The sequence below is a fragment of the Odocoileus virginianus genome, unplaced genomic scaffold (assembly GCF_023699985.2).
Source record: "Odocoileus virginianus isolate 20LAN1187 ecotype Illinois unplaced genomic scaffold, Ovbor_1.2 Unplaced_Scaffold_39, whole genome shotgun sequence".
Taxonomy (NCBI): Eukaryota; Metazoa; Chordata; class Mammalia; order Artiodactyla; family Cervidae; genus Odocoileus; species Odocoileus virginianus.
Window position 1 is genome coordinate 192,168 of NW_027224301.1, and position 15,553 is coordinate 207,720.

General features: G+C 35.6%; 1 pseudogene; it reads left to right on the forward strand.

The window, feature by feature from the left end:
* Positions 1 to 8,302: 8,302 nt before the first annotated feature.
* Positions 8,303 to 9,322, forward strand: LOC139033711 (olfactory receptor 4C11-like; annotated as a pseudogene).
* Positions 9,323 to 15,553: the final 6,231 nt, after the last annotated feature.

Below are 15,553 nucleotides of genomic sequence, written 5' to 3' on the forward strand. Positions count from 1 at the left end.
CCCGCCCTCCCCGTAGCAGGACTGAACTGAACTAACGAACCTAAATAAGGGATCACCTCCGACCGCCTGTGTCAGGGTGAAACTTAGAAACCGAAGAGAAGCCAAAATAAACAAAGGGAACCCCTTCAGAAAGGACCAGTGTAACAGATTAAAATCCCTGAAGGTAACACCGACTACACCAGAAGGGGCGTATAGATATCTAGAAGTGTAAGCTGGAAAGAGGAGCTATCTGAAATTGAACTGAACCTACACTGACCGCAACAACTCCAGAGGAATTCCTACATATATATGTATTTTTTTTTAATTAATAAAATAAAAAAAAAAAATTTCTTTCCCATTTTTTTTATTTTTTATTTTTTCTCTTTTATTTTCTTCTAAAATTCCCTATTACTCCCCCATTACTCCTCAACTTTCATTTTCATATATTTATACGATTTTTATAATTAGGGGAAAAAAAATTTTTTTTTCTTTCTTTTTTTTTATTTTTTATTTTTTCTCTTTTATTTTCTTTTAAAATTCCCTATTACTCCCCCATTACTCCTCAACTTTCATTTTCATATATTTTTACGATTTTTTTAATTAGGAAAAAAAAATTTTTTTTTCTTTTTCTTATTTTTCTCTTCTATTTCCTTTTAAAGTCCTCTAATACTCCTCTATTATTCCTTAATTTTCATTTTCATTTCACTATAACCTTGCCAAAAAAAAAAGAGAGGGAGAGAGAGAGAAACCCTATTTTTAAACCAAACTTCATATACATTTCTAATTTTTTTGTGTGTTTTTGTATTTGTTTTTAAATATTGTATTTCAAAGAGTCTAACCTCTACACTAGATTTTTAATCTTTGTTTTTCAGTATGTGATATAAATTTTGGACATTTAAGAATCCAATATTCAGTTCCCATTTCTATTCAGGAGTGTGGTGATTACTCTCCCACTTTTGACTCTCTGTTTTCTACCTCAGAACACCTCTATTTACTCCTTTCCCCTTCTCTTCCCAATCCAATTCTGTGAATCTTTGTGGGTGTCTGGGCTACAGAGAACACTTTGGGAACAGATAACTGCATAGATCTGTCTCTCTCCTCTTGAGTCCCCTTTTTCTCCTCCTGCTCACCTCTATCTCCTTCCTCCCTCTCCTATACTTCATGTAACTCTCTGAATCTCTCTGGTTGTCTCTCACAGTGGAGAATCTTTTCACCATTAACCTAGAAGTTTTATTATCAGTGCTGTATAGTTGGAGAAGTCTTGAGACTACTGGAAGAATAAAACTGAAATGAAGAGGCAGGAGACTTAAGCCCAAAACCTGAGAAAACCAGAAAACTCCTGACTACATGGAACATTAAGGAATAAGAGACCATCCAAAAGCCTCCATACCTACACTAAAACCAACCACCACCCAAGAGCCAATAAGCTCTAGTGCAAGACATACCACGCAAATTCTTTAGCAACGCAGGAACATAGACCTGAGTGTCAACATACAGGCTGTCCAAAGTCACACCTAACACAAAGACCCATCACAAAACTCATTACTGGACACTCCACTGCACTCCAGAGAGAAGAAATCCAATTCCATGCACCAGAATGCTGACACAAGCTTCCCTAACCAGGAAACCTTGACAAACCAATCGTCCAACCCCACCCACTGGGTGAAACCTTCACAATAAAAAGGAACCACAGACCACAAGAATACAGAAAGCCCACTCCAGACACAGCAATCTAAACAAGATGAAAAGGCAGAGAAATACCCAACAGCTAAAGGAACATGAAAAAAGCCCACCAACTCAAACAAAAGAGGAGGAAATAGGGAATCTACCTGAAAAAGCATTTAGAATAATGATAATAAAAATGATCCAAAATATTGAAAACAAAATGGAGTTACAAATAAATAGCCTGGAGACAAAGATTGAGAACATGCAAGAAAGGTTTAACAAGTACCTAGAAGAAATTTTAAAAAGTCAATTAAAAATTAATAATGAAATAAATGAGATCAAAAACACTCTGGAGGGAACCATGAGTAGAATAACAGAGACAGAAGATAGGATAAGTGAGTTAGAAGATAAAATGGTGGAAATAAATGAAGCAGAGAGGAAAAAAGAATCAAAAGAAATGAGGACAACCTCAGGGACCTCTGGGACAATGTGAAACACCCCAACATTCGAATCATAGGAGTCCCAGAAGAAGAAGACAAAAAGAAAGGCCATGAGAAGTTACTCGAGGAGATAATAGCTGAAAACTTCCCTAAAATGGGGAAGGAAGTAGCCACCCAAGTCCAAGAAACCCAGAGAGTCCCAAACAGGGTAAACCCAAGGCGAAACACCCCAAGACACATATTAATCAAAGTAACAAAGATAAAACACAAAGAACAAATATTAAAAGCAGCAAGGGAGAAACAACAAATAACACACAAAGGGATTCCCATAAGGATAACAGCTGATCTATCAATAGAAACCCTTCAGGCCAGAAGGGAATGGCAGGACATACTTAAAGTAATGAAAGAGAATAACCTACAACCCAGATTACTGTACCCAGCAAGGATCTCATTCAGATATGAAGGAGAACTCAAAAGCTTTACAGACAAGCAAAAGCTGAGAGAATTCAGCACCACCAAACCAGCTCTTCAACAAATACTAAAGGATCTTCTCTAAACAGGAAACACAGAAAGGTGGTGTAAATGTGAACCCCAAACAACAAAATAAATGGCAATGGGACCATACCTATCAATAATTACTTTAAATGTAAATGGGTTGAATGCCCCAACCAAAAGACAAAGCCTGGCTGACTGGATACATAAGCAAGACCCCTATATATGCTGTCTACAAGAGACCCACCTCAAAGCAAGGGACACATACAGACTAAAAGTGAAGGGCTGGAAAAAAATATTCCATGCAAACGGAGACCAAAAGAAAGCAGGAGTCACAATACTTATATCAGATAAAATAGACTTTCAAATAAAGGCTGTGAAAAGAGACAAAGATGGACACTACATAATGATCAAAGGATCAATCCAAGAAGAAGATATAACAATTATAAATACATATGCACCCAACATAGGAGCACCGCAATATGTAAGGCAAACACTAACGAGTATGAAAGAGGAAATTAATAGTAACACAATAATAGTGAAAGACTTTAACACCCCACTCACAACTATGGATAGATCAACAAAACAGAAAATGAACAAGGAAACACAAACTTTAAAGGACACAATGGACCAGCTAGACCTAATTGACATCTATAGGACGTTTCACCCCAAAACAATCAACTTCACCTTTTTCTCAAGTGCACACGGAACCTTCTCCAGAATAGATCACATCCTGGGCCATAAATCTAGTCTTGGTAAATTTAAAAAAATTGAAATCATTCCAGTCATCTTTTCTGACCACAGTGCAGTAAGATTAGATCTCAATTACAGGAAAAAAAAATATTAAAAATTCAAACATATGGAGGCTAAACAATATGCTTCTGAATAACCAACAAATCATAGAAGAAATCAAAAAAAAAATCAAAACATGCATCGAAATGAATGAAAATGAAAACACAACAACCCAAAACCTATGGGACACTGTTAAAGCAGTGCTAAGGGGAAGATTCATAGCATTACAGGCCTACCTCAAGAAACAAGAAAAAAGTCAAATAAATAACCTAACTCTACACCTAAAGCAACTAGGGAAGGAAGAAATGAAGAACCCCAGGGTTAGTAGAAGGAAAGAAATCTTAAAAATTAGGGCAGAAATAAATGCAAAAGAAACTAAAGAGACCATAGCAAAAATCAACAAAGCTAAAAGCTGGTTTTTTTGAAAAAATAAACAAAATTGACAAACCATTAGCAAGACTCATTAAGAAACAAAGGGAGAAGAACCAAATTAACAAAATTAGAAATGAAAATGGAGAGATCACAACAGACAACACTGAAATACAAAGGATCATAAGAGACTACTACCAGCAGCTCTATGCCAATAAAATGGACAACTTGGAAGAAATGGACAAGTTCTTAGAGAAGTATAACTTTCCAAAACTGAATCAGGAGGAAATAGAAGATCTTAACAAACCCATCACAAGCAAGGAAATCGAAACTGTAATCAGAAATCTTCCAGCAAACAAAAGCCCAGGACCAGATGGCTTCACAGCTGAATTCTACCAAAAATTTAGGGAAGAGCTAACACCTATCTTACTCAAACTCTTCCAGAAAGTTGCAGAAGAAGGTAAACTTCCAAACTCATTCTATGAGGCCACCATCACCCTAATTCCAAAACCAGACAAAGATGCCACAAAAAAAGAAAACTACAGGCCAATATCACTGATGAACATAGATGCAAAAATCCTTAACAAAATTCTAGCAAACAGAATCCAAAAACATATTAAAAAAATCATACACCATGACCAAGTGGGCTTTATCCCAGAAATGCAAGGATTCTTTAATATCCGCAAATCAATCAATGTAATACACCACATTAACAAATTGAAAGATAAAAACCATATGATTATCTCAATAGATGCAGAAAAAGCCTTTGACAAAATTCAACATCCATTTATGATTAAAACTCTCCAGAAAGCAGGAATAGAAGGAACATACCTCAACATAATAAAAGCTATATATAACAAACCCACAGCAAGCATCACCCTCAATGGTGAAAAATTGAAAGCATTTCCCTTGAAATCAGGAACAAGACAAGGGTGCCCACTCTCACCACTCCTATTCAACATAGTTTTGGAAGTGTTGGCCACAGCAATCAGGGCAGAAAAAGAAGTAAAAGGAATCCAGATAGGAAAAGAAGAAGTGAAACTCTCTGTGTTTGCAGATGACATGATCCTCTACATAGAAAACCCTAAAGACTCTACCAGAAAATTACTAGAGCTAATCAATGAATACAGTAAAGTTGCAGGATATAAAATTAACACACAGAAATCTCTTGCATTCCTACACACTAACAATGAGAAAACAGAAAGAGAAATTAAGGAACCGATACCATTCACCATTGCAACAAAAAGAATAAAACACTTAGGAGTATATCTACCCAAAGAAACAAAAGACCTATACATAGGAAACTATAAAACACTGATGAAAGAAATCAAAGAGGACACAAACAAATGGAGAAACATACCGTGTTCCTGGATTGGAAGAATCAATATTGTCAAAATGGCTATACTACCCAAAGCAATCTATAGATTCAATGCAATCCCTATCAAACTACCAATGGTATTTTTCACAGAACTAGAACAAATAATTTCACAATTTGTATGGAAATACAAAAAACCTCGAATAGCCAAAGTAACCTAGAGAAAGAAATATGGAACTGGAGGAATCAACCTGCCTGACTTCAGACTATACTACAAAGCCACAGTCATCAAGACAGTATGGTACTGGCACAAAGACAGAAATATAGATCAGTGGAACAGAATAGAAAGCCCAGAGATAAATCCACGAACCTATGGTCACCTTATCTTCAACAAAGGAGGCAAGGATATACAATGGAAAAAAGACAACCTCTTTAGCAAGTGGTGCTGGGAAAACTGGTCAACCACCTGTAAAAGAATGAAACTAGAACACTTTCTAACACCATACACAAAAATAAACTCAAAATGGATTAAAGATCTAAATGTAAGACCAGAAACTATCAAACTCCTAGAGGAGAACATAGGCAAAACACTCTCGACATAAATCACAGCAGGATCCTCTATGACCCACATCCCAGAATTTTAGAAACAAAAGCAAAAATAAACAAATGGGACCTAATGAAACTTAAAAGCTTTTGCACAACAAAGGAAACTATAAGCAAGGTGAAAAGACAGCCCTCAGATTGGAAGAAAATAATAGCAAATGAAGCAACAGACAAAGGATTAATCTCAAAAATATACAAGCAACTCCTCCAGCTCAACTCCAGAAAAATAAATGACCCAATCAAAAAATGGGCCAAAGAACTAAACAGACATTTCTCCAAGGAAGACATACGGATGGCAAAAAAACACATGAAAAGTTGCTCAACATTACTCATTATCAGAGAAATGCAAATCAAAACCACAATGAGGTACCATTACACGCCAGTCAGGATGGCTGCTATCCAAAAGTCTGCAAGCAATAAATGCTGGAGAGGGTGTGGAGAAAAGGGAACCCTCTTACACTGTTGGTGGGAATGCAAACTAGTACAGCCACTATGGAAAACAGTGTGGAGATTCCTTAAAATGCTGGAAATAGATCTGCCATATGACCCAGCAATACCACTTCTAGGCATACACACTGAGGAAACCAGATCCGAAAGAGACACGTGCACCCTGATGTTCATCACAGCACTGTTTATAATAACCAGGACATGGAAGCAACATAGATGCCCATCAGCAGACGAATGGATGAGGAAGCTCTGGTACATATACACCATGGAATATTACTCAGCCATTAAAAAGAATTCATTTGAATCAGTTCTAATGAGATGGGTGAAACTGGAGCCCATTATACAGAGCGAAGTAAGCCAGAAAAATAAAGACCATTACAGTATACTAACACATATATATGGAATTTAGAAAGATGGTAACGATAACCCTATATGCAAAAAAAGAAAAAGAGACTCAGGTGTATAGAACAGACTTGTGGACTCTGTGTGAGAAGGCGAGGGTGTGATGTTTCAAGAGAACAGCCTCGAAACATGTATATCTAGGGTGAAACAGATCACCAGCCCAGGTTGGATGCATGAGAAATGTGCTCAGGCCTGGTGCACTGGGAAGACCCAGAGGGATCGGGTGGAGAGGGAGGTGGGAGGGGGCACCGGGATGGGGAATACATGTAAATCCATGGCTAATTCATTTCAATGTATGACAAAAACCACTGCAATGTTGTAAATTAATTAGCCTCCAGCTAATAAAAATAAATGGAAAAAAAAAAGAAAGTTAGAGATGATGCTTTTAATTCCCACAGCACATATTACACTGTGACAGTGACAAAATACACTCATGGATCACTGTTGGGAATACGGCACTTTACATTTAATGAAATAGTTTTCCAAAATTTAAAAACAAAAGGTAATAATGAGCAATGTAAATAGAGTTCAGTCTTTACCAGGCTGCTCTTCTCGTCCCTCTTTTTAAGTGCATAATAAAAAGTGAGTTCTCACAAAAAAAAAATAAATAAATAAATGAAAAATAAGTTTTCTTCTGAAATTAGTTCATTGTTCATTATTCATTTGTACTGTACTTTATAAAGTATTGATATATAAATTTTATTGTTATTTGAAAAAATTATGCTTCTGTCTGTGTATATATATTTTACCACATTGACATTATGTTATGCTTTTAACTGAACTGTTATTTGGAAAATATCTCTGATGAGGTATGTCAAAGGATTTATCCATAATGAATAAATAATAATTCATTTTTGTTTCTACCTTCTCTTTACTGAAATCTGGGTATGAGACACATGAATAATATAAATTCTAAGCAGTCTATTGAAAAGTTTCAACTGTAACTTGAAGCTGCCTGAGTTCAATTATCTAAATTTCCTAGTGCTTAAATCAGCAAACTTTGAAAGAATATTCAGATTAATGGCAAATATTCTCACTGTATTTAGCCTTCATTTAAAGTTTAGTATCTTCTTATGTCTTGAGAAGATATGTTGAAAGACTCAAAAAAATAATTAATAAGGGGAAGAATTTAAATTTGGATAACATGGTATAATTTTAAAATTGCAAGATTTAATGATATAAGTAAAATTTATAACTATAAACAGCAAGAAATATTTGACAGGTAAAGTAAAATGAAATAAGCTTAGTCAAAGGCAGAAGATTAAAGTAAATCTTGTGATGTACTGGAACAATTGATTGGATTTTCACTACTAAAATTGAATTTACTTCTCTCCTCAGCTCCTTGACTCTTGCTTTGACTTTAGGTTTAATTAAGGAAGACACTATCAAATATCATAACATCCTTCTTTAAATGTCTGTAATATTTACTGGAAGATGCTCTACAACTGGATAACTAGGTTCAAGTAATGTGAAAGCAAATCAGAGTAAGTCATACATAAGTTTTCTCTTTATGTAACATATCAACCTAATAGATATTAACTGAAAAGTAAACACATTCTGCCCAGGAAGTTGTCCACTTATGCCAAATTCCCTGAATTAATGTATAGAAGGATTATTTATTGTTTATATATTTCATTGTTTTCATAAGCAATCAGATAGTTTGAATAAATATAAGGACTTTCATTTTATTGAGAAAACAATATTAAAAAATACTAACAATATAGATAACGGATAGCAAATGATTACCAATTGGAAAGTGGCATTTCCATTATCAAGCATATGTATTTGAATTCCAAAGATGGTATTCATGCATGTCATAATTTTTTCTTCTTTTTCCTTTGCAGATTTGCTATTTTTAACCTGGACTTTCTCCATTTTGACTGACACAGTGATAGCAAATAACAACATAACTAAGTTCATATTGTTAGGATTGACACAAGACCCTAGGAGACAGAAAATAATATTTGTAATTTTCTTTATTTTCTATGTGGGGACGTTGGTGGGGAATTTGCTTATTATTTTGACCATCAAATTCAACCGAACACCTGGGAGTCCCAAGTACTTCTTCATTTTCCACTTATCTGTATCTGACACCTGCTTCTCAACTTCCACAGCCCCTAGACTAATTGTGGATGCCCTATCTACAAAAAAAAAAAATCATACCATACAATGAATGCATGATTCAAGTCTTTGCACTGCACATATTTGGCTGCATGGAGATCTTTGTCCTCATCCTCATGGCCGTTGATAACTATGTGGCCATCTGCAAACCACTGCGCTACCCAACCATCATGAGGCACCAGGTCTGCATCCTCCTGATTGTTTTCACATGGATAGGTTCTTTCATACATTCAATGGCTCAGATTATTGAGATTGCTTTCTGTGGACCTAATTTGATTGATCATTATTGCTGTGATCTGCAGCCTTGCTGGAACTTGCCTGCCTGTACACTTGTGCAATCAACCTGTTGTTGGTGTCTAAGAGCGGGGGCCATATGCTCAAGCAGCTTTGTGATTCTGATGATCTCATACTCTGTTATCCTGCATTCCCTGAGAAACCACAGTGCAGAAGGAAAGAAAAAAACTCTCCACTTGCACTTCCCATATCATTGTTGTCATCTTATTCTTTGGTCCATTTATATTTATGTACACAAGCCACCCCCCCAACTACCTTCCCTATGGACAAGATGGTGGCTGTGTTTTATACTATTGAAACACCCTTTCTCAATTCACTCACCTACACACTGAGGAATGCAGAAGTGAAACATGCCATGAGAAGCTTACGATATGTCAAAATTGCTTTAGAAAGCAAAAGATGAATTGAGGGGTTTCTTTGATTACTTATTGAATGATGGTTTGACCGACTGAAGAGATCAACTAAGAATGTATATAAATCTGATCTACTCATGTAATCTGCTATAATGTATAAGATTGTCTTACTTTTTTTCTGTACTTCTGCCCACATAGAAGTAATTTCCCTCATATTGTTAGCCCGACTCATTCTTTTCCTGAGAATTCAACTCTGGCATTTTTGATTGTGAAATAAACGTACAAAACAGTCTAGAGTCTGATTTGATTAGCAAAAAGAAATTTATACAGCCACAGCTTTTAAAACATATGGTTATCCATAAATAAAGTATAGCTAGTAATCTGAAATTTATAATTCCCTCTATAGTATATTTCAAATTAGATACCCTATTTTCTCTTGAATAATTCCAGAGCAAAAAAAATTAACCTCATGTGTCAATCATTCATTATATCATTATTTTCTTTTCCAAAAGTTCCACACTATTGAATTGATTTTTTTTACATAAAGATATTTTAAAATATTTTCTTATGTCTTCCTATGGATATTAAGATAACTGAGACATAGTATTTGTTTTTAAATGCAGTGTTACAAGGCCTTGTGATATTTAGCTACATGTGTAATTGATGTGTCGGAACTACCAAAATAGAATTCTGTAACTCTATGAAGTCAGGAAGTAAAATAATTTATTGTCAAGAAATAACAAAAATTTAAATACATAGCATAGATACAACATATGTTCTGAGATTAAAGTACAGGAATTCAAGATCTGCTTTGAAGGAAAAAATCATGATATTATGTTATTTAAAGTTGGATTATGTCAATTGAACATGCAAAAGCTCAGTTTTCATTCCAATCCCAAAGAAGAGCAATGACAAAGAGTGTTCAGTATGCCACACATTTCACATTCTAGCAAAGTAACACTCAAAATCTTCAAGCTAGGCTTCAACAGTTTGTGAACCAAGAGTTTCCAGATGAAAAAGCTAGATTTAGAAAATGCAGAGGAACCAGAGATCAAATTGCCAACATCCACTGGATCCTAGAAAAAGCAAGAGAATTCCAGAAAAGCATCTCTGCATTATTGACTATAATAAAGCCTTTGACTGTGCAGATCACAACAAATTGTGGAAAATACTTAAACATCTGGGAATACCAGACCACCTTACCTGCCCCCTGTGAAACCTGTATGCAGGTCAAGAAGCCACAGTTAGAACCAGACATGGAACAATGGACCGGTTCCAAATTGGGAAAGGAGTACATAAATGTTGGACAACAAGGAGATCAAACAAGTCAATCCTACAAGAAATCAATCCTAAATATTCGTTAGAAGGACTGATGTTGAAGTTGAACCTCCGATAATTTGGCCACGTGATGCAAAGACCAACTCACTGGAAACCAAGACCCTGATGCTGTAAGAGACTGAAGACAGGAGGAGAAGGGGACAACAGAGGATGAGATGGTTGGATGGCATCATTGACTCAATGAACATGAGTTTGAGCAACTCTGGGAAATAGTGAAGGACAGGGAAACCTGGCATATTGCAGTCCATGGGGTTGCAGCAAGGAGATCCAACCAGTCCATCCTAAAGGAAATCAGTCCTAAATATTCATTGGAAGGACTGATATTCAAGCTGAAACTCCAATACTTTGGCTACCTGATGTGAAGAACTGACTCATTGGAAAAGACCCTGATGCTGGGAAAGACTGAAGGTGAGAGAAGGGGACAACAGAGAATGAGATGATTGGATGGCATCACCAACTCGAGGGACTTGAGTTTGAGCACTCCAGGAGTTGGTGATGAACAGGAAGCCTGGTATGCTTCAGTCCATGGTGTTGCAAGGAGTCGGACATGACTGAGTGATTTAACTAAACTGAGTTTTAGATATAAGTGTGAATGTGGCTCTCTTGTGCAGAACATTCACACCTTTATGAAAATACACTCATTTGGGTGCTATATCACTGCTTTTCATGATTTTATTTATGATTTTTAAACAAGTTACTTGAGGCCACTCTGGCATTCTTTATGCTTATATAATCGTACATATTGTAGTTGGTTCAATTTTTCTATTCTCCATTTCCTTGGGTGATTTTTCCCCACCTCCAAATAATTTAAATTATCATTTGCAAGATTCCCAAATCTACTTCTAGATTTCTGACACAAATTTCAAACTTTTTAAAAAATCCAGTTTTCTGCAAATCATTTTAACTCATGTTTACTATGGCCACCTGAACTTCAACCTATCCTCATTGTCTCACTATTAATTCTAATCTCATCAACCAGAGATAAGATTACTTAGACATCAGAAATATCCTATGCTTCAACTACTGCTTAATACTCCTCATTTTCAACTTAGGATACTATAAAAGAGTGTGTAGGATACTATAAAATAATGTGTGGAAATGAAAGAAAACTCTTTAATATTATTTTCCATATTGAATTTCCCAAGTATTTAAACTGGCAAACTTCTTGACTTCTGTGTGCTTCAGTTTCATCTGAAATGAAATGTCATTGTTAATTCCTATCTGGTGGAATATTTGTATTAAATAAAAGACAAATTTTGTAAAGTGAAAAACATCAGGCTATTGCATAAAATATATTCAATAACTGTATGTTAAGTAAAATCATTTCAATAAAATATTTCCTTTATTAGGTGTATATTTACCAGTGGAAGTTAGAAAAACAATTGGGTATCAGTTTGAAAAAAAAAAAAAAGAGATGTCAGTTCAGTTTGAAAAACTAATCTAGGCATAGATGTTAATCAAAGAACAACTGGCTCTAAGTTTGTGTTTGAAGATGTGTGTCGCCCAAAGCACTCCCAGGCACCCACCACCTTCCCTGGATTGTACTGGCAAGTCAATCAGAAGAGCTATAAAATTTCATTTCCTAACACACAAAATGGTGCCCCAGGGCACTGAGTGGTAGTAATCTAATTGCTCTTTTACAAATGACATTACTTTGTTTACTTCTTTCTATCCTCCACTATCTCCCATCATCCATTTGTATTTCTTCCTCTAGTTTTGGTCAGTGAGTAAATAATAAGTTCAACTCCTTGTTTCTATCTGATTATTGAGTATGAAGAGTTGTTATAGGTATAGTTTACATAGACAAATTAAAAGTTTTCCTTATAGCTGGATAATTCAGACTAGCACAGGAAACAAAGCTTTAGATAATTATACATCAGGAATGCCAATATCTTACATCATCATAAACTCAAGGTGTTCCCCCGGAACGCAGACTAGAAGGGAAAAAATGGTGTTTTATGAGGAGTTGTTATCAAAAATGGATGGGCAGACTCTAAAATTGGGCAAGTATGAGGGGTGGAATTTCCTCAAACAATTAAGTGGTGTATTATTTAAATCTTAGTACTCAGAGAGGCATCCTAATCATTTCTAATGAAATGGATGAAACTGGAGCCCATTATACAGAGTGAAGTAAGCCAGAAAGATAAAGACCATTACAGTATACTAACACATATGTATGGAATTTAGAAAGATGGTAACAATAACCCTATATACAAAACAGAAAAAGAGACACAGATGTATAGAACAGACTTTTGGACTCTGTGGGAGAAGGTGAGGGTGGGATGTTTCAAGAGAACAGCATCGAAACATGTATATTGTCAAGGGTGAAACAGATCACCAGCCCAGGTTGGATGCATGAGACAAGTGCTCGGACCTGGTGCACTGGGAAGACCCAGAGGGATCGGGTGGAGAGGGAGGTGGGAGGGGGGGTCGGGATGGGGAACACATGTAAAACCATGGCTGATTCATGTCAATGTATTGCAAAAACCACTACAATATTGTAAAGTAATTAGCCTCCAACTTAAAAAAAAAATGAAAAAAAATAATAATCTAGCATCATTATCTAATATATCTCCGTATATCTTATAACTTTATTTTCCTCATACTATAAGAAAGGAAGAGGGGAAAATTGACAGTCTAAGTGTTTCAAGATTTACCAAAAATATAGGGAATTAATAAGATGAAACATAAGCACTGGATGGGGAGTGATCTGTTAATCAACAAATCCTGTCAGGATCACCAGGTATTTGAAAAGTCATCATCATTGTATGCTGCTAGAAGGATTTAGTCCATGAGTTAACTTTTATTACATTTTCCTCAGATGGCAGAGTGTAGAAATATCTACAAATATTTTACATGTAAGATAGCTTAGAAAATAAGTTTGGTTGAAAACTGCTGTTACTAAAATGTTAGAAGATTATTTCTGGCTCAAAATTAAAGAAAAAGTTAATTCAGGTAATGACCTTCACACAGCTTCTGGAGAATACCAGCTTTTCCAAGTAACAGCTTTGAACAGAATATTATATATAACAGTTTTATTGCACTTGGTTTTCTTCCAAATGATAATATATGATTATGATTTGCAGTTGGCTCACATCAGAAAATTGAATTTGATTGGTAAATAACTACTTCTCGGAGAAAGTCCAGAGGAAGAATGGCAATGAAGAGGTTTAAGCCTGTCATTAAGATGAAAAACAACTGGCCTTATATTTGAAAGAGTTGTTACTGAAAATATTTTGGGCAAGATCTTCCCTTTTCACCAATATTTTTCCTTTGCCAGTGTTCCTCCACACTGTTGAATAATATTTTAATGAGGAAAACAAATATTAATTTTTTGACATATAGGACAACTAGATATTGGAAGCATAAGCATTGGGTACTGACTTTTAAGGTGACATTTTGATTTTCATCCCAAGCTGTTTTCTTGGGAATCCCTGAACCAGATAGTCAAGAGTCAATGGATTCAGTTAGTTACACAGAGTGAGGTGCTCAAGAGGTTATTTTATGTATATATCTTGGTCTTTAAGGATTAAAGTATCTTGCGGCAACCTGTTAACCTCTCCACAAAGAATGGTAAATTTTTCGGAAAAATAAAGTCAATGTAGCTTCTCTCAAAAGACAGTCAGTGTAACTGAATAAGGGAGGAGTTAATAGTTTAAGAGATAAATTTTAAAGAAAGTAAAGCTTCTCACTATGGTCTCCATGACAGTACAGACTTTCAAAAATAAAAGGATTTATCCAACACTCTATATTGCATCTTCATCTATTCCTCACCTTTGTCTGCCTGCTTTGCTTTAAGTTCTTCCCCGTACACCAAAAATAGTCTGTGCATTATGTTTGACAAATTAGCCATTTAAAATTTGGCTAATCTTGTTTGGTGGGATTCCTTAGTGACTCAGACAACAAAGAGTCTGCCTGCATCGTGGAAGACCCGGGTTCAATCGGTGGGTTGGGAAGATCCCCAGGAGAAGAAACGGCAGCTCACTCCAGTGCTCTTGCCTGGTGAATCCCATGGATGGAGGACCCTGGCAGGTTACAGTCCATGGGGTTGCAGCGTCAGACATGACTAAGTGACTTCACTTCACTTCAATCTTATTTGGTGAGGTGAAGTTACGATTCTAGTTATTAGGAAGTATGTCCTGCAAGACATTTAGTCCTTTCTGAAACTTCCATAAAGATATTTGTTCCACACAAAAAAAAGGTACTTGATGTTTTAAAGAAATGTTTCAGTGGACATTTTAGATTGGACCAACGTTCCACTAATCAAAGATGTGCTTTATTACTGATGCTGTTTTATCTCCAAACTATTTTAATCTGTGTTTGTGTCAGATTCCTTCAAGAATATAAGAAAAGGTGTTAACCCTCCTCTGAAAAAATAAACTTGGACATATGGTTGTTTCATACAACACATAAAAATGTTAATCAGTTCCAGGACAATATGAAAAATTGTAAGCTTCTTATTGCATATTCTAAGGGCTAATGATTGGTGTAAAACATTATTCTAAATGCTTCAGATGATCATTCGTATAGGTATCTAGATATCAGTGTCTAATATGGCCATATTCTGATTGAAGATTTATAGCTGATTCATTAGTTATTCAAAATTGATCTAAGCACTGTTGCTACTGCTGTTGTTTCTGTCTTTATAAATAGGAAGCATGTTTGTCTCCCTACAACATATGATAAATAGAAGACCCTGTAAATTTGATGTAAGTCTATATACATTTGATGTTACTGTGGTTTGTAACCAGAATAGTATGACAGCAGTGAATAAATATTATCATATTTTAAGGTATAGTATGGAATGTTAAATTTCATGGCACTTAACACCTACATTGTACAAGACAGTTGGATTAGAATGGTAGAGAATAAAATCCCAGGGGCATATAGTATTCCAACATCCTCTTTTTCAGAATGGGAAGTAGAAAATCACACATTCTTCT